Source organism: Oryctolagus cuniculus, chromosome 16 (genome assembly GCF_964237555.1).
Source record: "Oryctolagus cuniculus chromosome 16, mOryCun1.1, whole genome shotgun sequence".
Lineage (NCBI taxonomy): Eukaryota > Metazoa > Chordata > Mammalia > Lagomorpha > Leporidae > Oryctolagus > Oryctolagus cuniculus.
The window spans coordinates 20,821,769-20,842,814 of record NC_091447.1 but is presented as its reverse complement, the minus strand read 5'-3'; the positions used below and the strand labels follow the sequence as shown (position 1 = coordinate 20,842,814).

Below are 21,046 nucleotides of genomic sequence, written 5' to 3'. Positions count from 1 at the left end.
CCCTGAGGCTGATGACCAAGGTCTGTCTCCTTGCTAGCTAGCAGTCAGGGACCCCTCTCAGCTCCTTAAGGTCACTGTCAGGTCCTGACAATGTGGCCTCTCCACAGGCTGTTCACTATGCAGCTGTTCGGTTTCCCAGGGTCAGCAGAAGGGTCTCTTGCTTTCATTCTCTTTCTTTAGGGCAAGCCTGCACCCATTTTAAAGAGTTCACCCAATGAGGTCACGCTCAGCCAGCAAGTCTCTTAGATTAATCCCAAATCAATTCAACAGGGACCTTAACTTATCAGCAAAATCTCTTCCACTTTGCTATAAGACGTAAGCTAATCAGGAGAGTGTAATTCCACACCAAAGGGAAGAGATTCTACGGGTGTGCATACCAAGAGGTGGGACCCTTGGGGACCATCTTAGAATTATGTCAATCACAGCAACCTTGGCCACCCAAAGCTGCTGACTTTGGCCAGGCCTCTCTGAGACGCAGTGACTTCACCCATAAAATAGGGACAAGGTTTCTCCTAGGGGTTTTCATAGGGGCTAAACGAGTTAGACTTGAGGCACTTGGAGCAGGAGCCGGGCACCAGGTAAGCACTGCACACAAGTTATAAGGCGCTGTAGTGCAGACATACATGGTATCACAAGGAAGAACCGAACCCAGGGGAATCCAGACGTCTGTCAGCCACTGGCTCGCAGGCACGAACAGGGAAAGTGGGTCAGGTGATGGCACCTCACAAGGAGGTGGCTTCTGTGTTCTCTCCTATTGGCCAAAGCCCGCTCTTTGCTGCTTCAGCCACTCGGCTTTAATCTCCGCTGCCACACAGGTGTCCAGCACCTGCTGTTCGCCTTCCCTTTCTCTGTGGTTCTTTTTTCTTCTTTCTCTGTTGCTTTGCGTGTGATGCCTATTCCCCACACTAGATCATTTGCCATCATTAGTCATCACCAGGGAACACGACAATGGGTTTCCTTCAGGCCGGCCGATGCTCTGCCACGGGGTCTTTACGACAGTGCTTCTTTGTGCTACTACTCCTGCTCACAGGCGCTTAAAACATTTTTTTAAAGTATGTGCTTGATATTGTTACAATTTCTAAAAAGTTATTAAATTTTGACTTATTTTCCCTTTAGGTTAAAAATTCCTCCATACCAAACAGATAAATCAGAAAATAATGTTTTACTTTCCAAAAACAATTCAGTACCAGAATTTCCTTTTCCTGGAAAAATCCCCCAGTGCAGTTAAAACATTATTCATTTGATAACAATTCATTTTCAAAACCAATTTTCATGACTTCTGTGGAGCAGAGTAAAACATCCACAGATTTGCAGTCTAGTTTGCCAGTGAAAAATACGATGAGTGCCTAGAAAAGGGAGAGCAAAGCAAGTCTGCCAAAGTCGGTGTCAACAGCCAGCCCAGATGGAGCTATCAGCAATGTTTAAAAATAGGACCCACTTCAGCGCTGTGCCCTGCACACAGTAGGTACTCAGCAGAGAATTCCTGAGCTGACATGTGGGGTCTCAGCAGCAGTCTGTTAAACCCGGATGTCTGAGGAGCTGTAGATCCACTTAATTAGCGTTTGTCTTCCTCCCTAATACTGAACACGAGCGTGAAACAGCGTTTTCAAAACAAACACAACCAGTAGCAATGAACACAGTTCATGGCAGACGGCTTGTGTGGACAAATGAACTGACATGCATTATCAGTTACATCTTCCATGCTTGCCGAAAGCCAGGTGAGGTCACTGTACCCATGCTGACCTGTTCCTTCTTGCCCTGCTGAGTCAACATAGCCGTCACTGCACTGTCTATAGAGTAGGCTGGGAGGCAGTCCTTAGTGTGCCTTTAGGGTTCCCTTGACCCCGGTGTCAAGGCAGCAGAAGCTGCAAGGTGACACTGTCTGATGCTCACAGTGCTCAAGATCATCTGTCCTGTAGGGGAGATTAGGACACAGAAGTACATCCCACATCAAAACACTGGAGAGTAACTGCTAGTGGCAAATAGCTGGACAGAGCTGTGAGCAGTCTACCCTGACACTGAGCTGTCACTTCTCGCAAGGCGGACAGCAGGCAGAAGGGCTACTGTGCAGGGGCAAGGAGGATGAGGACTCTAGCTACACAGACCCTTTGCAGCTCACAAGCGTGTTCTGAACACATTGCTTCACAGGTTGTGCATAACCACGGGAGAACCTGCCAACAGGCACGCAACCTGGTAAAGCCGCTACAGAGATAAACTTGGCAAAAGCCATCAAACCTACAAACCCACGTTCATCCTCTCTGATGCAGTAATTCCATTCCAAGGGATTTATCCTATAACTATACTGACATGTGTGAAATAATACAGCATTGTTCATAACAATGGAACACTGGAAACAACCAAGATGCCCAGCGATGGAGGGGCTGCTTCAGTAAAAACTGTGCTATAAACTTCAATGGAAATGTTTTGTTTTGTGGAGAAAAAAAAGGTACAGAATAATGAATAGTATGTTTCCAATTTATGTAAGAATAAGGAAAAAAGGAAGAACATGCACACACACACACACACACAGTACAAACTTGCACCTGCGCAGAATGCAAGGGCACAGGAGAAAATGGAGTGTTTGGGACTGGAACACGGTGGAAGGGAGACTTCTTACTATTTATCTCTGTATGAATTTTGAACTTCATACCATCAGAACATACTGCTTACTCCAAACCTAAGTTTTCCTAAAGCATGAGGTTGTCCGTGTAGATGGACCCTATGTGTAGTGGTCTAATTGCCCACCACATGGTTGCTGTGGTTCTTATGATCCATTTTTTGGTTTTTAGAAGTCAAGGCTGGGAAAGACAAGCAACTTGCCCACCATCACACAGGTCCACAGTCACAGGTTGCTCTGAAAAAAACCTCTGCTTCCACACACTTCGCTCAGTGTCTGTCCTCTCTGCTAGGGGCAGGCAGCAAAGCGTAGAACCACGTCCGCGCTCCGTGCCTCGCGCAGTGTCTTGTACTTGGGAGAGCACATGTTGAATTCAATAATGAAGGGGCCAGTGATGAAGTCTAACGTCCTGAATTGTAGTGGTAATAGCAAGGTTCCCAGGCTATTCAGGACACACTGGAGTTCTTGAGACACCACTGCCCTTCATCCCAGGATAAACAGGTCCCTAAAGTCCAGACAACCCCACCCCACTCCCCGCTGATCCACCCGAAGAAGCTATCTGCTCTGCAGGGTTTTCTTCCACTCTGTTCCTTAAATGTTTCATTTCCCTTTCCTCTCCTTATCTCCCTCCTTGGGTGAAATCACTTGCTTCCATGAACTTACTCACCACCCATATCTCACTTCTACCTCCTGTCTTCTCTCTGGATTTCCTGCCACACATCACTCACAGCCTAATGACTCACTGCAACTGTACGTCCCCCAGATTCCTCTAACGCAAGTCATTTTCCTCCCCACCTCTGTCCACATTTTCTGATCAAACTCCTTCCTGGGGCAGGTGTCTGGTGCAATGTTCAATCTCCACTTGGGACGACCACATCCCAGATCAGAGTGCCTGGCTCCAGTCCTGTCTCCCCCACGTCCTACCCAGCTTGCTGCTGATGCACTCTCTTGGAGGCAGCAGATGATGGCTCAAGTATTTGGGCCCCTGCCACCCACGTGGGAGACCCAGATGGAATTCTGGGTTCCTGGCTCCAGCCTAATCCAGCCCTGGCTGCTGCAGACATCTGGGGAGTAAACCAGAAAAGCTCTCTATTAAAATGAAAACAAACAAGTATTTTTTGAAAAAAGAACTCCTTCCCACTCACCTTCAGTACCCATTCATTTGTGTCTCCCAGGTGTAATCACACCTTCCTGGTCCCCTCCATCCTAGCTCCTGCTTCTCTAGTTGGGGCATCTTCACTTTGCCAACAGTCTCCCAACAGAGCCCTGCTCTTTCTTCATCCCCCACCCTAACCCAGGGTCTCCACTGCTGCCAGATCACCTTCTTGAATCAGACTTGATGCTGTTGCTCTTCTGTTGGCCCAGATTACCCATGACCCTGGGAACACCCAGACCCCAAGCCACGGTCTAGACTCAACTCATATGCTCTCCTTCCAAGGGCTGCACACTCCCGCTATGCAACCACACTGACACTGTTCCCTCTACCCAGAAACACCTTCCCCCTGCTGTCAGGCTGAAGCATCCCATGTAACCTTGTTTCTCTGAAACCCCGGGCATCCCTTCCAGGCTGTCACTCGGAGCTGTGTACACATTACGGGATTATGGGATGATCTGTCTCTGGAGAGGACAAGAGCCTGGATCCCTAACTAATAGAACAAAGTGGGTTCTTGATAGATGTTAGTTGAACAAACGTGTTCCAATGTCTAAACAACTAATTTATAAAGACACTTTGTACACACGGACTGTGAATGCCTTCTGTGCCACCTCTGACCACAGTTTCCTTGAGTCCAGCACTTCCGTCAAGTGCCCCGTGCCCCACTGCCAAGGACAGCAGACATGAGTGCAGACACAAGAGAAGGCTTTGAATTCTGTGTTGCTGGAGGATCAGGGCAGGCATGAGTCCAATCACCACGAACAAGGCAGTAGCTTTATTTTCCAGTTGTGCTTTTGACGTTTAAATCATCACAACCCACTATGTCAGGAATACTACATTAATATTGCCTAAGAGAAGACTGATATCCTGACTCCTTGGCGTGACAATGATGCCACCACTCAAGTCACAGCATGCAGCAGGCCTGGAAGGTCAGCTGGAAGGAGAAGAAAGCATGGCCCTGGATGAGGACTGGCTGGGGGCTGGACCTCCCTGGAGACCGGCTCTGGAGGGAGCCGAGTCTGGGTGGCGTCCAGCAGGGAGAGGCATGCCATTCTCCTGGTGGAACAGGTGGCAGCCTCGAGGGCTAGCTAATCCTTCTAATTACAGACTACCTGGCTGCCTGCCAAGGCCAAGGGGGAGGGGGGAAATTTTAACTCCTCCTAGGGCAGGGCTAGCAAGCCAGACAGGACCCCCGCCAAACAGGTGGCAGCTCTTGGCAGGGTTTTGGACCCAGCAGGGAACTGGGGTCTTCTACCAAAATAGAGGCCATGCTTAGAGTCACAGTCAGAGAGACTGGGCCTGTGGAAGGCGGAAGGTGGAGGTTGGAGGCCTGCAGGGTGTTGGGGGAAGGGATCTCATCTCCCAAGACACCACAGACACATCTACAGGGCAAGACGAATGCCCACCTCAGGGGCGACGGGACAGACCCATTGATGAGCTGCCAGACTTGATCGGCCGTTGGCAAACGGGCTCACGTCACCTGGTTATGCAAGGAAAGTCTTATTGGAACACAGCCATGTTCACTCATTTATGCGTCATCTACGGCTGCTTTCACTCTACAGAGGTGGAGCCTAGTGGCTGCAGCAGACACCACACAGCCTGTAAAGCTTAAAATAAGTGCTGTCTTTCACACAGCAAAGCGAGCCTATCCTGGCCTAGCAAATGCCCGAGCTGCACTTCCAGCCGCCTGAAAGCAGAATCGCAGGTGCATGACCCAGGCATAAGCTGTTTTCAACGTGCAGTCCAGATTGCAAACCACTTTCCAGCCTCATGCAGCAACTCTGAGAAGCCGCTGAGCAGGTGGACGAGTAAGTTTGCGGCTCAGCTGACTGCTACATAACAGCTTGAGTCATGGAAAGACCGGGCTGGGGGCAGTGGTGGTGAGAATGATACACCTGGCTCTACGTTGTTGCTTGAGCCACCACATGCCCTACCAGCACCAGGATTCCAGTCCCAGCTCTGCTCCCAGATTCCTGCTCGTGTGCATCCTGGGAGGCAGCAGGTCATGGCTCAACTAGTCGGGTCCCTGACATCTATGTGGGAAGCTCAGATTGACTGCCAGGCTTCTGACTTTGGCTTAGCCCAGCCCCAACTGTTGCGGGCATTTGGGAAGACAATCAGAAGTTGGGAGATTCTGTCTGTCTCTTACTTTCTGCTTTTCTAAAAATAATCTAAAAAAATTCTACTCTGCATCCTCTGTCACTTACTAGCTAAATGGCCGTAACAAATTCAACCCTCCAAACCTCAGTTTCTCCATCTCTGAAATGGGGATAACAACACTTAGGTTGTGAAGATTCAAGAAGAGAATATAGGATACTTCAAAAATTTCATGAAGATAGGATTAAAAGTGGTTTATTTTCCTGCAAAACAGTTTGAAATTCACAGTGTTTTCATAATGTGTATTCTCCACGTATTATGAAAAAATTGGTGCCAAAATATTTTTGATGCCTCCAAAATCTCCTGCTTTTAATTCCACTTTCCACAAATGCTCTGAGGCACCCTCATACACGTGGAGCTCTCGGCACTGCGGCTTGTGCATGACCACACCAGACAAGCGGCATTTAAAGCAGGGCTAGGGGACAGGTGAGCTGCAAGGCTGACGCTATCAGGGCTTACGGCACCTGGAGGAACTGTCTACCTCCTTGCTAGTCTCTGGTGTCTTCCAGACTCACGTTAGAGACCTTGATCCTGCTATCTGGGTCGCACACCAGGGCTACAGCACATTTGTGGGCACCTGACATCTGCTCTGCAGGAACCTGCTTCCTTCCCTCCGTGGCCCTGCCTCTGAGCCAGTCTGGGTTTGACGTCGCTCAGCTAAACTCATCCCCAGACAACCCCAGGTGGGCTCTGGTCTGCCATGCACATAGGACTCCTCCCGTGGGTAGAGAACTGACTCCAAGTGATGCTTCAAGAACATCCGTGCCTCAGCAACCGACTGAACAAGTGAAGGGCATGCTGCAAAACTCCTGGGCTCTGCTCAGCTAATGAGCTGTGGGTGGGCAGGGTGGTTCCTGCATTTCCTAGATACACGCCTGGTCTCCCTCAGAGGAAGTAACATCTCCTATCTGATGTAATGAGGGGTGGCCCATAGACACATGACCACAGTTCTGATGAACGCTGGCAGAATTTGGTGCTCTGCCAACTCAGGAAATAGTAAACTACGCCCAGAACCTGCTGAGCTGGGGGCAGACTTTGCAGTTGGCCAACTGGCCATCCCCCAATATTGGTTTAAGGCTTGGGGGCTAGAACAGGACCAAGCAGAAGAACCTGGCCTACGCCCTCCTAACCTTAGACAATGTACCTGCAGGGAAGGAGGCTTAGCACCTACAGGCCCTTACTCAACCCTCCTGGCCCTGTAATTGGCACCACGTAGTGATCTAAAGTGGCTGGGGTCCAGCCACTAGTGAGGGACAGCCTCTTAGCACACCTGGAAGATCTAGGAGCCTGCCAAGCGGGAAGAGCTGATTATAATAGGAATGATTTGTTGGGGGCTCACAGCGTGCCCAGTGGTTAATCTACAAGCTATTTCTTTTTTTCCACCCAATGTTTCATTTATTATTTTTTGAGATAACATATTCTAAGTTTACATTGTAGTCAAAGGCTTAATGGCTCTAACTAAATACAGAGTTCAACAAATAAAAAGCTGAAGCCTCCAGCCCAGCAGGAAAATTGGCAAAAGCCATAAACAATAATCAAATGAAAGATGTTCTGCTTCACTCATCTAAAGTAAATTTTAAAATAGCCACAAAATCATTAAGACCACAGGAGTATATGATTTCTATCAATGTATGACAAAAGTTTAAAACACTGTTTGAAAACCACTGCATTTATTTGCTGTTTCTCATTTCATCTTTACAACCATCCTACGAAGACTTGGAGAATCAGTTACTTGTCCAACCACACAGCTTTTAGGTGGCAGAACTGAGATGCAAATTCAAGTCTCTCCAACCCCAAAGCTTGCACTAGTTTCCAGTTTAAATCACTAAGGTCATCAGGCTCCCCAGAAGCAGCTAGCTATGCCTGTGGGGCTTAATTCTGCACCAACAAATAGCCTTGGACAGAGATAGGGAAATAATACCCAGGCCCCTGGGGAGAGCCTCCAGTCAACTAGACAAACTGCACTCCTCCACCCCCAAAAGCCCTACCTCACCTCCAGGCTGTCCCCCTGGGTTCTACCCTGAGTACCTGTCTTCGGGGTTGTGAGAGACCTTTCTGAAACTCCATGTGGATTTCCATTCCAGTTCCCTCCTTACCCTGTCCCACTCTGCTACTCCTTAGAAAGTTCTTAAAATCTTATAGCTCATCTCCCCATCACAACAATCTATTTTGTGCTCAATCCCTGGTTTGTGTATGGTCATCCACCTTCTCCCCCCTGATGCGGATGGTAAAGCATCCTCTCTTGTGTCTATCCTATCACCTGCATACCCTACATTGCACCTGCTGAGCTCACGCTGGGATGCAGTCCCCTTCTACTTCCCTCAGGACGACTGCACCTGTTACAACACTGATGCTGGCTCCAGAACCAGCCTGCCTGGGTTCAACCCTGGCCCAGCCATGCACTGCCTGGGTGACTGAGTGACTTCAGTTTCCCACTTCTACAAACTAGATATTCCAGTAACTACTAAGAACAGTGCCTCTTTCAAAGGGCTGCAGGGAGAAGTAGACAGTGTCTCCAGTACTCAGCGTAGGGCTGCCCCAAGAAATCCACTCCATGACTATGAGCTATTGATATTGCTAACTATGATTATACTGCTATTGCTGCTTCTGCTCTCGTTTTTACATATTCATCTATTTAAACATAACTGACCTGCTTTTAAAATGGTATATAGATAATCATGTGTGCACTCAGGTACAAAATTACATTTTTATCATTTTCCCCAAAATTCACCACCTTACTTGTTAGGGTACTTGACATTTTCTCCAAGACTTGACCACATATTCTCTAAGTGAATGCACCAACCTGGAAAACCCTACTCTGCCAATGAGCAAACCAGGTTTCAGACAAGCCAACGATAAGAACAGAATGTCTAGCACTTATTTTGGACCTATATTATAGTTTTTAAAAAGCAGTTTCTGTGTCTCCTTTTTTTTCCCATTACAAAATACCCGTATGAGACAGATACTACTGCCCTGCCCCTTTTACAGATAAAGAAGCTGAAATACAGAGAGAGTAGGTGACTGCCAAGGTCACAGGCCTCACACGCTGGCTTGAGCCCCACAGGTAGGCTTGGTGGGGGGACAGAGACAAGACTCGTGGTGACTGGCAATGACAGTGCAGTCTCCACCCTGCCTCTACCCTGTCCTTCTCATATATGCACACAACACACACACTCCCTTCCTTCCACACATACACACGTAACTCTCCTCGCTATAAAATCCCCTAAGCCAAAGGCAATCAACAGAGACCACCTTCTGCTGGCTTGCAGGAGGTTAGAGCATTAACACCGGTAGTTTTTCCATAGGAGTAAAGCTGAACGTTTTCTGAGCCACATTAAGAATGACATTCCTGGGGCCAGCACTGTGGTGTAGAAGGTTAAGCCTCCACCTGCAGTGCCAGCATCCCATATATGGGCGCCAGTTCGAGTCCTGACTGCTCCACTTCTGATCCAACTCCCTAATAATGCACCTGGGAAAGCAGTGGAGGATGGCTCAAGTGTTTGGGCCCCTGCACCCTATGGGAGACCTGGAACAAATTCCTGACTTCAGATTGGCTCAGCTCTACCCACTGTGCCCATTCGGGGCATAAACCCATGAACGAAAGATCTCTCTCTCCTCCCACCTCTGCCTTTGAAATAAATAAATAAATATTTAAGAAAATGACATGCCTGTGTTTCACTCTGGTGTTTGCGCAGCCTTTCTTTGATCTGCATATTGGCTGAAGACTGACTGACCATACCCACGGTCATCCTCCCCCCCCGGGGTGGGGGGGGGGGGTTTGTTGCTAAGCAAAACCAGCTCACAATCCTTATAAACCATAGCTTTCCATTCATGTGCATCTTGTGGGTATCACAGCCGAACCAGTGACAGTACAGAAGAGAGGGCATTATGATTAAGTGAGACAACTCTATACCCAGGAAACAGCAGACGAGCTGAGTAAACTGCCCAGTTACTGGCCAATTGAAAAGCAGATCTCAGCAGCCACTGGACACTGGAAACAGGAAGCCGAGAGGGGCCTGGGGAGAGGCTGCCCCTCTCTCACACAGCTTTTGGCGACTGGGAAGAGGAACACTTCAGTGTCGTCCAGGCTACATGGAGCACATACAATTTGAGGTTTATGTGTTGAAAGGTGTGAAGAAGAGCCTGTCTCATGTTCTGGCTGATCATGTTGGCCAGGCTGCCCGAGAGGACACTGTACATCAATCAATCTTCTTTGAGCTCATCTCTGGGATGCTTTCTGGGATGTTCACAGGCACTATCCCAAGCCAAAAGCTTTAATATTGGTTTGGCTCTCTGCGCCCACTTTCTGCTCATGCAGGAGCATCATCATGTGCAATGACCACATGGGACACACATGGAGAGAAGGTTTCGGGGGTCTGCACCTAGGGAAGCAGCTCTCAAAGCAAGGTCTGGGGAACCCTGGGAGTCCCTGAGACCTTTCCAGGGGGTCTGGGAGGTCAAAACCATCCTCACGATAATCCTGGAGTGTTCTTTGGCTTGTGCATTCGCATTCTCTCTCAGCTGCACGGTGGAGCTTTCCAGAAAGTGCATGACATGGTACTGCAACAAATTGGATACCGAAGCAGATATGAAATCCAACCACGTCTCTTAAGCCAGACACACAAGATGTGCAGTAAATGAAAACATAGGCACTACTCTCAGTAACTCACTTTGGATAATAATCGTTTTTGAAATAAAGATCACATGTGTTAACGTACATTCTTTGAAATAACTTCCTAAGTTATTTCTCAACTTTCTCAGATTTCTAATATGGCAAATATGGATGGATTTAACCCCCATAAAATACTTGGGGCTCTCAATCATGTTTAAGAGAATGAGGAGGTCCTGAGACCACAATCATTTGAGAACCCCTGATCTGGAGAATCTGGTAGTTTTCTGTTGCACACAGCCCAAGTTTGCCTTCCTCACCCAGCTCAGGAGTCAAGCACCCACCCGCTGGACTCACCACTCTGCTGGTCTTGGATTCAGATTCTCACCTTCGTAACATCATCACCTGCACTGCCCCAAATCTTTATTACTGAATCATTTTTATTCTGCCCATGATGCTGGCCCAGGAAGTTCACAGCTTGTTCATTCTCCCTGGCAAGGCAGAGAAGAGTAGCTTGCCTTGGCCCCTCGGGTGTCAATCAGGCACTGTCCAGATGTCCCTGGGGACTGTCATGTCTGCCTGGTCCATCAATCAGCAGACAACAGGCGCACCTCTATGGGCTGACAGGGGGAGAGCAGTGCATCTAGATCTGGGGAGCCAGAAAGGATCCTGAACCTGGGCTCCAGGGACTGTGACAAAGCCCCCAGCCAGCAGTGTGGAGCAAGAGATGGCAGCCTGTCAATCAGCGGGCAAGGCGTTAGGGAATAAATGTCCCCTTCCACGAGGGCGGTGACTGACACCAGGGAGAGCCACACTTCCAGCAAGTTCCAGGGACCTGGGGATCCCTCCTGACAAGCAACATGCAGCCCTACCTCCACCTCTCTCCTGCAATCACAGTGAAATAGTCACAGCCATCTCGTCCCTCTGTAAACAACTGCAGAGTTCCTGTGGACGCCCGTAGTGGGTGGGGAGCAGAAGCTGAAAGATGAGGAAGGATTGCCCCCTACCTGCCCCCAGGGGCTGCCCATAAGCAGCAGTGTGACCGCCCTGGAGTCTTACTCACGCCTCCTACTTTGCCTGGCTCTTAGAGACAATGAGACTCTGTGACCAGGACAGGGAAAGCCCCGAAAGGAAGCAAACAGCAGCCCTAGAGAACTCAGCACTGGACAATCAGCATCTGAAATGGAATTCTGCAAAAGATTCTCTGCTTCTTCCTTATAACTGTATTTCTGTACCCCAAATCCAGTTGTGCTGGACAGAGAGCGCCTGTCTTCCCATCAAACTGCAGACCTGCTTGGGCTCAGGCTCCCAGCCAGGACTCACTAAAAAGGCTCTTAGGAGGCATCCAAAGGGCCACCCAACCCCCAGGGCTTCTGAGAAATGGGACTCAGAAGGCTTGTGAATGGCTAAATGCTTCATCTTCAGCACAGGCCCCAGAATCACCAACGTCTTTGTCAAACACATTTAACCCTTGCCTGTTTATATGATACGTACGACCAGAGCGAACAAGCAGGGGGGCTTTTGCCAGATGCAGACAACCACCAGAGACTTGAACTTGTCCACTTGTTGTTGGAGTGTGCCAGGGACCTACCACTGCCAGGCACTTGAAGCTGGGGAAGTCGTTGGTGAAGGCACGTCCCACCCCCACCTCCACCACTGCTGCCCATCACAGTCTAGTCACACTGGAAGCCTCTTCTAATCTTTGACAAAGATGATCAAGATCATGTCGTTCCAAATCTGCTGTGCTAGGAACATCAAAAACCCATTAACTAATTAATCGTATGCTTTTAAGGGTTATGTGTATGTAAAATATAGATGAGACTTACAAATACAAACACTTCTCACAAAATCACTATTTTTTATCAGCCAAAAAAAAAAAAATAATTGTATCTCTTTCTCTCAGTCATGAATTCTTTCTCGGTCCCTCCCTCGTCTACTCTTGCCTTTTCTTTCCAACACACTCTCTCACCCTGCTCAGTAATCACAATGGCACCCCTTATGTTACACTCAAACATTTAAAAAGGACTCAGTGGTCTGTTGTTAACGTTTTACATTCTTTGTAAGAGCTCAAAATTGAAAAGGATGAATGCGACTCTTTGAGAAGGTAGATTAAGGAAAGTGCATGAGGTTTCCTGGAAGTGCACACTGGACTGAGAAGCCAAAAAGAATACCAACCAGCAAGGGCACCAGGAGGATTACGCAAAACAATGCCTACAAAGCATTTAGCTCAATGCACAGCACGGAAAAATGTTCGACAAATGATTGCTATTGTTATTATCAGGAAGCGCTTATGATTTAGGTCATCATTCAGAAAAGGAATGGAATTAGAAAGAGACCATACACCAGGGACTCTCTCTTATTCCATCTGAGTGTTCTATTTAAATTGGTTTTACAGTGGACAAAGCACTTATATTAATTTCTTTGATCTCCAGCACAAGCCTGTGAAGTAGGTAGGACAACTCGAAACCAGCCTACTTAATAAGCCTGGAAATGATGAGGTTCAGAAAGCCAGTCAGACTTTTTTTGGGGTAAGGCTTAACAGTCATTAAGTGTGAAAGCCGGGACTAGGACAGGGTTCACACAGGGCACAGCCCCTGGAAGGGGACCATGCTCGCTCGCTCGCTCTCTGGCTGACAGCCCCAGCCCTTTCACTCCATGGCCCTGCCTCATCCTAAGAACTGGTCTCAGAAGAGTTGAAGATTAAAACGCTGATAAAAAGCAAATCCCCAATTATCCAACTGCAGCCCACTGGAGGGGATCAAGGTATTTCCTCTACACACCAGGTAGGAGTCCCAGGCATTCCTCCCTGCATCAGGGGGCAAAGTCCCTGCAGAGAACTGCAGGGAGGGGAGCTATGCCTTGTGCAGGGACATGGCTCTCAGCATAGCTGTCATATTGCTGACTGGGGTCCCAGCCCCAGTTTAGCATGGACTGCGGACCGGACCGCAGGCTGGCAGCTGCCAATGATCCCAGCCAGATCCACTCCCTGTGGCATTCCCTATCTGGAAAATCCTTCCAGGGGAGCTGGTACAGGGGCAGCCATGCATTCTCACCTCTGTTGTTATCTTCAGAGCTGCCTGGGGAGTACTATCTTCCTTAGGCAAGGATTAAGAGAAGTTGAAAATGCACAAATAGCTTGTCAAATTTATTTTTTTTAAAATTCTCTTTAGCTGGTACTGGTTCTCTGGAGCTAGTACCCAGGAGATCCTGGTTTTGTTGTTGCTGTCATTGTTGTTTTTTAATGGCATGGGAATGTGAAAGACATTTTAAAAATTGAAAATGGCAGATACACTATCTGCTCATCTCTACTTTCTCCCATCTTATCTAAAATGGGTGACTTTCTGAGCCAGTCACAGCCACTAAATATAGATGATTTGTTCCCCAGCCCTTAGTCCCAGGGTTTTAACTAAGCAAATAAAAGAAATTTAAAAATAACCAAAAAGACTTCCTTCACGTAACATCTACAGGAAAGATGTGCCGGGCAGAGGGAAGAGGTTTCAGTAGCAAATACTCAGCCTTCTCGAGGGCCATGACCCCTTCCCAACACGAATCAGTATTTCAGGCTGCCTCCCTGTTCACCCTGCCCAACCAGGGACTTAGCTGTAAAACCTGACTTTTGTGATCAGCAAGAAGCAGACTTGGCTGTCCTGCTTCGAGGAGAGTCATCCAAAGTGGACATGGGCCAAAACACAGCACACGTGGTTCTGGCATGTGCTCGTGGCCAGCTCTGGAGCCCGTCCTGTCCAGCAGCATCCGGAGGACTCTGTGACATGAAGAACGGCCTCATTCCCATTTCAAATGCCAGAGTCCCAGGACAGGATCACGTGGCATCCCAAGTCATGGGAGATGAGAGGCACTCGCAAGGGTGCCGGTGCCTTGCTCTGGGCTCCAGGATCCGCATCCCTCAAGATCCTCCACGTGGAAAAATAGCATACCTTTTGGACCCTTTTAATAAGCCAAGGAGAAACTTGGACTTAGTGCTCATGTGCAGAAGGGCCTGAGCTGCCCTGCAGAGACGGGGCCAGGTATGGGATGCTGATGCCAATGGAAAGGAAGAGTCCTAAGGGCTACTGGAGCTGAGGGCTGAGTGGGGCTCGAGCCAGGAAGGAACGTACCAAAGGGAAAGGAGGGATTTGACTCACAGAGTCCCTCCATTCAAAGACAGGCAGAACTTCAACCAGCAAGTGACTCTGGCTTCTCACCTAAAACAGACAAAACATCCAAGTGCGATTAATCAGTTCATTTCCCAAAAAAATGAGGAGAGGCCCAGGTTGTTGGTCGCCTCTAAAGGAGCTGGGGGAGGTTCCTGGAAGGAAGCCGGGTTGGCCCCCAGTTTTCTGTGGCTATGGCCATCAGTGTGGGTAGAGGGAGGGTAGGTAGGGGGTTGGTGGGCAGTGCTTAGAACCACTCTGGCACTCAGGCTGAAAATGTGCTATACTGAAAAGAACTGGGGAGTGGATCAGGGCACAAAATCCTGCTCCACTCTCCCTAACCAGGTGGCCATGGGTAAATCATAGTCCTTGCCAGAGCTCAGTTCCCTCAACTGTAAAATGCCTACCACGGTAGGGGGCTCAGTGATCTTGCACACAAATGATCAGTTAATGCAAGATCCCAACTCTTTGTGCCATCTCCATGCACACTGAAATAGTAATTACCAAGTCCATGACTTCTCCAGAATTCGAAAAACTTCCGCCTTGTTGGCCCATCTGATAGACAAGAGGATCCATTTGTGATTAAGCAAATACTTAAGAATATTCTTATTAGAAGATAATAATATCTCCTGTTTAGCATCTCAGTAGACAGACATCCGTTCTTTGACACTTAGAGGAGTATGTGTAATGGAACAGAGGAGGGAAAAAAAGTTAGGGACAAAGGAGAAACCGAGACTTCCCCTCTGTGGACAGGGACCTCCTGGTGCAGGCTCAGTAAGATCTCACAGCGTTCCAGGCTCCTGGACACCTCGAGCTCTAGGCGCACTGTCAGTCTGTTGTGGGGAAGACACACACACCCTGGCAATCAGTGGGGAAATGCATCCTGCAGCCAACTGGCAGGAATAGCAACTGAACTGGGTGTGCTTGAGGCGCATCTTCGCTTCTGGAGCAGTCAAGTTTCTACCACTGAAAACAGACTTTATGAGCCGACTCCAACTCAAGCCTTTCGCTTCTTGTTGCACTCACCCATCAAAGCAAAGGGTGCTGTCTCAGCCTAGTCAGCTTGAAAATCCTTTACTCCTCAATTGTAACTCCCTGCACGCTGCTGGGAGGTGCAGGCCTCCTGCTTTTCCCAGACTGTTTCCTCTCCTCGCCCTTCTCTCTCAAAGCCTCCTCCTTCTCTCCAGGGACTGACAAGGCAGGTGCCGCCATCCTAAACCCTGAGGACTTCTATTTTGCTGTTGCATCTTCATTTAAGGAGTTCTGTTGCCTACCCACATCTCCTAAGCACTTTGCAAAGTTCTGCTAGTTCGCTCATGGCCAGCTCAGCTTCAGGGAGGCCTTGCCTGACAGCCAGGGGTCTTAAGGAAGCAGAACTAAAACTCAGAAGAGACCAAGGCTTCCAGGGGACTCGTGACAATTGGTTTGCCCCGTCTAAGTCTAGAAGGGCATGTGAGACTCATCAGATGGAAAATCCAGTGCAAAATCAGAGGGTCAGATCAGCATGTGCGAGGTCAAGACTGCCCTCCGGAAGTGGGGAGGCTACACAGCGGGAAGGGAACTTGGGGTCTTAAGCAGAGTTGAAGCGTGTAAAGGAGAAGATAAAGGAGCAGGGGCGGCGGCGAGGGCTGTGCGGGTGGAGCAGCCTGGGAGAGCACAGGAGAAAGGCATCTGGGAGGCTCCAGCCCCTTCCGCTCTCCTGACTCTAAGTGCATCCACCCACTTGTCAGTGCCAAGTTCTCTGAAGTGCCACGACAGCTACGTTCCACCCTCCAGATTGCACATGACGTCAGAACTGGTTGGTTCTGTTATCCTTTCCCAAGGGATGGAGTTCTCGCTGAGAAAAATCAGATCTCCTTTACAAAGGCAAGCTACTGATCCCACCTTACGCTGGTGGCTCATATGCCACTTTTAACAGTCAACTGTCTTTTTAATTCTCTGATTACTTTCAGTTTTGAGAAAAACACATGGAATATACATTTTATCACCTTGATCATTTAAGTTTTAAAATTTATTTTCATTTTATTTGAAAGGCAGACACAGAGAGAGAGACAGAGAGACAGAGAGGGAGGGAGGAAGGGAGAGAGAAAGAGAAAGAGAGAGAGATGGATCTTTCATATACAGGTTCATTCCCCAGATGCCTGCAACAGCCAAGGGCTGGGCCAGGCTAAAGCAAGAAGCAAGGAACTCAATTCAGATCTCCCTTTCTGGATTGCAGGACCCAAATGCTTGAGTCATCACCTGCTGCCTTGCAGCAGGGAACGCATTAGCTGGAATATAAAGCAAAGATGAGACCAGAATCCAGACACTCCAATGTGGGATGCAAGCACCCTAAGCAGTGTCTTCACCATGCCCAAATCACCCCCAAACATTCTCAATTCTACAGTACAGGGGCGATAAGCATGGTCATATTGTTGAGCCACTATCTCCACCATCAGTCTCTAAAACACTTTCTTTGGAAAAGTTGAACTATACCAATTAAAACCTAGGCTATTTTTAATAAGGAAAGTTCAATTTAATAGACAAAAATAAAGAAACAATTAGACAAAAAGACAAGATTAAAGCACTGAAGTGAAGACAAAGAAAACAATTAAATTTAATCTATTCTCTCTACTTCAAAAAAATCTTAGATTTTTGTCACCTAAATTGACAGTCTAATCCTGATATAATTTAACTCTGTTTAAGGTAGTATAACTTTTTAGCCCAGTGAAGAGAAAATAGTTTAAAGTATTAACTATTTTCTGTACTGGCACAAAGCAGAGTTAACACTTTCTTTGAAATGTATTAAAAAAATCAAATGCATTTGGCATATGAAATATCCCACACAGTACTAATTCCAAATATCTGAAGCTTTTCTCCCAAGAATCTTATCATTCTTAGACTGGCATACAAATATCTTGAGTATAGTTGGATAGAAAAATCTAATGGATCTCAAACTCTGACTTCACATTATTATTTCCCAGGCAGTTTTTGGAAACAGGGTGTTTAGACCCCAAACTCAGGATTCTAAGTCAATTGGTCTGGGACTGATGTGTAGTCAGGGAGGGATCCCACAGTTTGAGTGCAATGAGCTGAATATAACCTGAAGGCATGGAGTGATTACAGAGAAAGCAGTAAACGTTAACCTTTGGGGTTGTCTTAGTTCAGAGACCACTTTAAGAGCCTGGAGAAGCTGTGGGCCATCTCCCAGCATGGGTGTCTAACTACAGACGATCACAAGACTCACGGTCCACTAGCATCTCATATTCCTGTGCTGGGTGCAGAGCAAGAAGGGACAACAGGCAAGGAGAAAACCTAGGGGGTCACCAACACACAATGACTCAGCCAAGGAGAGGCACCGAGAGCTGAAGGAGAGCCAGGAGATGGGGAGTGTCTCCGGAGGAGAGGGCGGTACACTCAAGCAAATGCTGTGAATCGGTCCAAGGGGCCGGCGGGGGAGGTCCCAGAGCACGGCAGCAGAACCTGGGAGACAGCCGAGCGTGCCCTATGGAAAGACAGGCTCTGGGGGTACAAGTCCCAGGAGAAGCAGAGAGGAGAGAGGACAGAAAGGCCCAGATAAGCTCCGTCAGAATGAACCACAGAGGGGCTCCTATGTCACAGAAATTTCAGCAAGCAGCGGGCACAGCAGCTAGGGAGCTGATGCCTGAACTGTGGTGTTGAGGTGACAGACACCATGAAGACCAGCTGCTGGCCCTTCCTCCTCGGGCCTCCTCTTCCTCCTTCCTGTTTACATCTGTCAGCCTCCGCTCCTTATTTTTGCCCTAAGCACACCCTCCTCTCTGAGCCCACATCTCCAGCCAGCAGCCTAGTTCTCCTGAGTTCTACATCTGTTCCTGTCACCCTCTGGACTCTTCCAAGTGTCTACACCTTACCTCTCCTCCCTTGCCCAAGTTCACCCATCAACAACATTTCTGGAAGTTCAACTTCCTTCAAGTACTTCACCTTCTCACACTGCTAGTCAGGGGCCTGCCAAAGATCCTCAGGCAGACTGTATCCTCCAAAACCAGCCACAATAATGTCTCCACCTCATATCTTATTGTCAATCCGCCCCCTTGAAATGTGGACTTCTGACTTGCTTATAACTCAAAGTGGCGAAAGTTACAATGGGTCGTCATCATCAGAAAAAGACCAGATTAGAAAAAAGCAAAGCAGCTCCTGCTTTGTTCAGTAAAACCCCTGTGCTTGGAGATCTGAGCCACCAGGTGAGAAATCTGACTACTACAAGGCTGCCATGTCGTGAGGAAGCCCAGTGCCAATGAGGAGAAACTAGAGGACTCCAGACAAGCCTTCAAATCTTCCCAGCTGAGGTCCTGGGCATCATGGGATGGGAAAAGCTTGTCCCCTCTGGGCCTTTCTAGAACTTCCCGTCCACAGAATACAAGAGCCTAGTAAAGTGGTTGCTGTTGTAAGCTGTTGAATGTGAGGCAGTTTGTGATGCAGCCATAGCACCTGTTATACTTCTCTGTTGCACTGTTAGAGCTGCAAGGGCAGGGCCTGTATCTGATTTTCTACAGTGTTCAGATGTGAACAGAAGGTCACCCTGGGGAGGACGTCCTGGCAGAGTGGGTAACACCACCACCTGAGGTGCTGGCATCTTGTCTGGGTGCTGGTTCATGTCCCCAGACTCCATTTTTGATCCAGTTTCCTGTTAATGGCCTGGGAAAGGCAAACGAAGATGGCCCAAGGGTTTGGGCCCCTTCCACCCATGTGGGAGAGCCAGATGACGCTCCCGACTCCTGGCTTTGGCCTGGCCCAGTGCTGGCCATGTGGCCATCAGGGGAGCAAACCAGCAAATGGAAGATCTCTCTGGCTTTACCTCTCTCTCCATAACTTTGGCTTTTAAAAAACAAATCAATAAATTAAGAAATAAAAAAGATCATCTTGAAAATAAAGCTACTGTCCGTTTTCTCACTGAGAAAAAAGGAGATGAGGGAGAAACTTTGCTGGTCAATTTGAATATACACACTGTTAAAGCTTAAGTTGAAATAGTTCATTGAACATATGTATTCAATTGATATTTGCATATTCACAGTAACACGCTGTATGAGATAATAGTTATAAATACAACCTGCTCTTTATTATTCCCACATTTTATAAAACAATTTTATTAAGCTGTTGGCACACAGCATTAACCAGATTTGAATATGTCACTAGGGTCACTTCTGAATCAAGTAACAGATTTTCCTTGTACCACTTGCCCTGCTTGAGATAAAGCACTGTGGAGTTGTATACGATGCTGCCGCTGGAAATAACTAGGCATTTATGTAACACAAGACCAGTTTTTCTTTGAATGCCTATAAATGTGTGTTCCTGAGCACCACAGAGAAGACATCACCACTTACTTTACTGCATTTTAAAATGATCTGATCTGCAAGGGCTTATGTACAATGGTGTGTGTCTCACCTTTCGGAGCCTGGGAGTAATCACGAAACCCATGCAAATCGGCTTCCTTTCTGAAGTCATCAGGTGACCTCTCTGAGCATCCAACCCTGGTAAGTGTCTGAAATAATTTCAGCAACCTGTCCTCCTCCAATGCTCCTGTGGGCCAAAGTCAAGGAGTCAACTATGGCTCTAGTCAGAACAGCAGGCTCAGCCAAGACACACGTGCGAGGCAGAGTCTGATGATCCGAGGAGTAACTTTCTGGAGAGGAAACAAAAAGCCGCTGTGCATTTGAACAGGTACACTGGGAAATGCGTGTGGAGTTGGAGGAAAGCCTGTGGCCCTTCAGGACTCTAATCAGGATCCTGAGGTTGCAAGAGGGAACACCTGGAGACAGCCCTGCTGGGAGGAATCAGGTGCTTGAGTTAAGAAGTTATGATACCTTGGCCGGTGCCGTGGCTCAATAAGCTAATCCTCCGCCTGTGGTGTCGGCACACCGGGTTCTAGTCCCATTCGGGGCGCCGGATTCTGTCCCGGTCACTCCTCTTCCTGTCCAGCTCTCTGCTGTGGCCAGGGAGTGCAGTGGAGAATGGCCCAAATCCTTGGGCCCTGCACCCACATGGGAGACCAGGAGAAGCACCTGGCTCCTGGCTTTGGATCAGCGCGGTGCGCCGGCCACAGCGCGCTGGCTGCGGCGGCCATTGGAGGTGAACCAACGGCAAAAGGAAGACCTTTCAGTCTTTCTCTCTCACTGTCCACTCTGCCTGTCAAAAAAAAAAAAAAAAAAAAAAAAAAAAAAAAAAAAAAAACTCACAGCTCCACTTGATGGCCTTGGAATTTATGTGAAAGACACTAGTAGAGGCAGGACTGACAGCTTGGCTAAGTTAGGGAGGCAGTAGATACTGTGCAAGCCAAATCCCAGGCCTGTCTCTAAATAAGCTGTGTGACCTTAAACAAGTTTCTGAACCTCTCCAAGCCT

General features: G+C 48.2%; 1 protein-coding gene across 1 annotated transcript in view; it reads right to left on the bottom strand.

The window, feature by feature from the left end:
• The window catches only part of CHN2 (chimerin 2), a 279,635-nt gene that overhangs the window by 194,557 nt on the left and 64,032 nt on the right, over nucleotides 1-21,046 (bottom strand). The gene's annotated exons all lie outside the window — the stretch shown is intronic.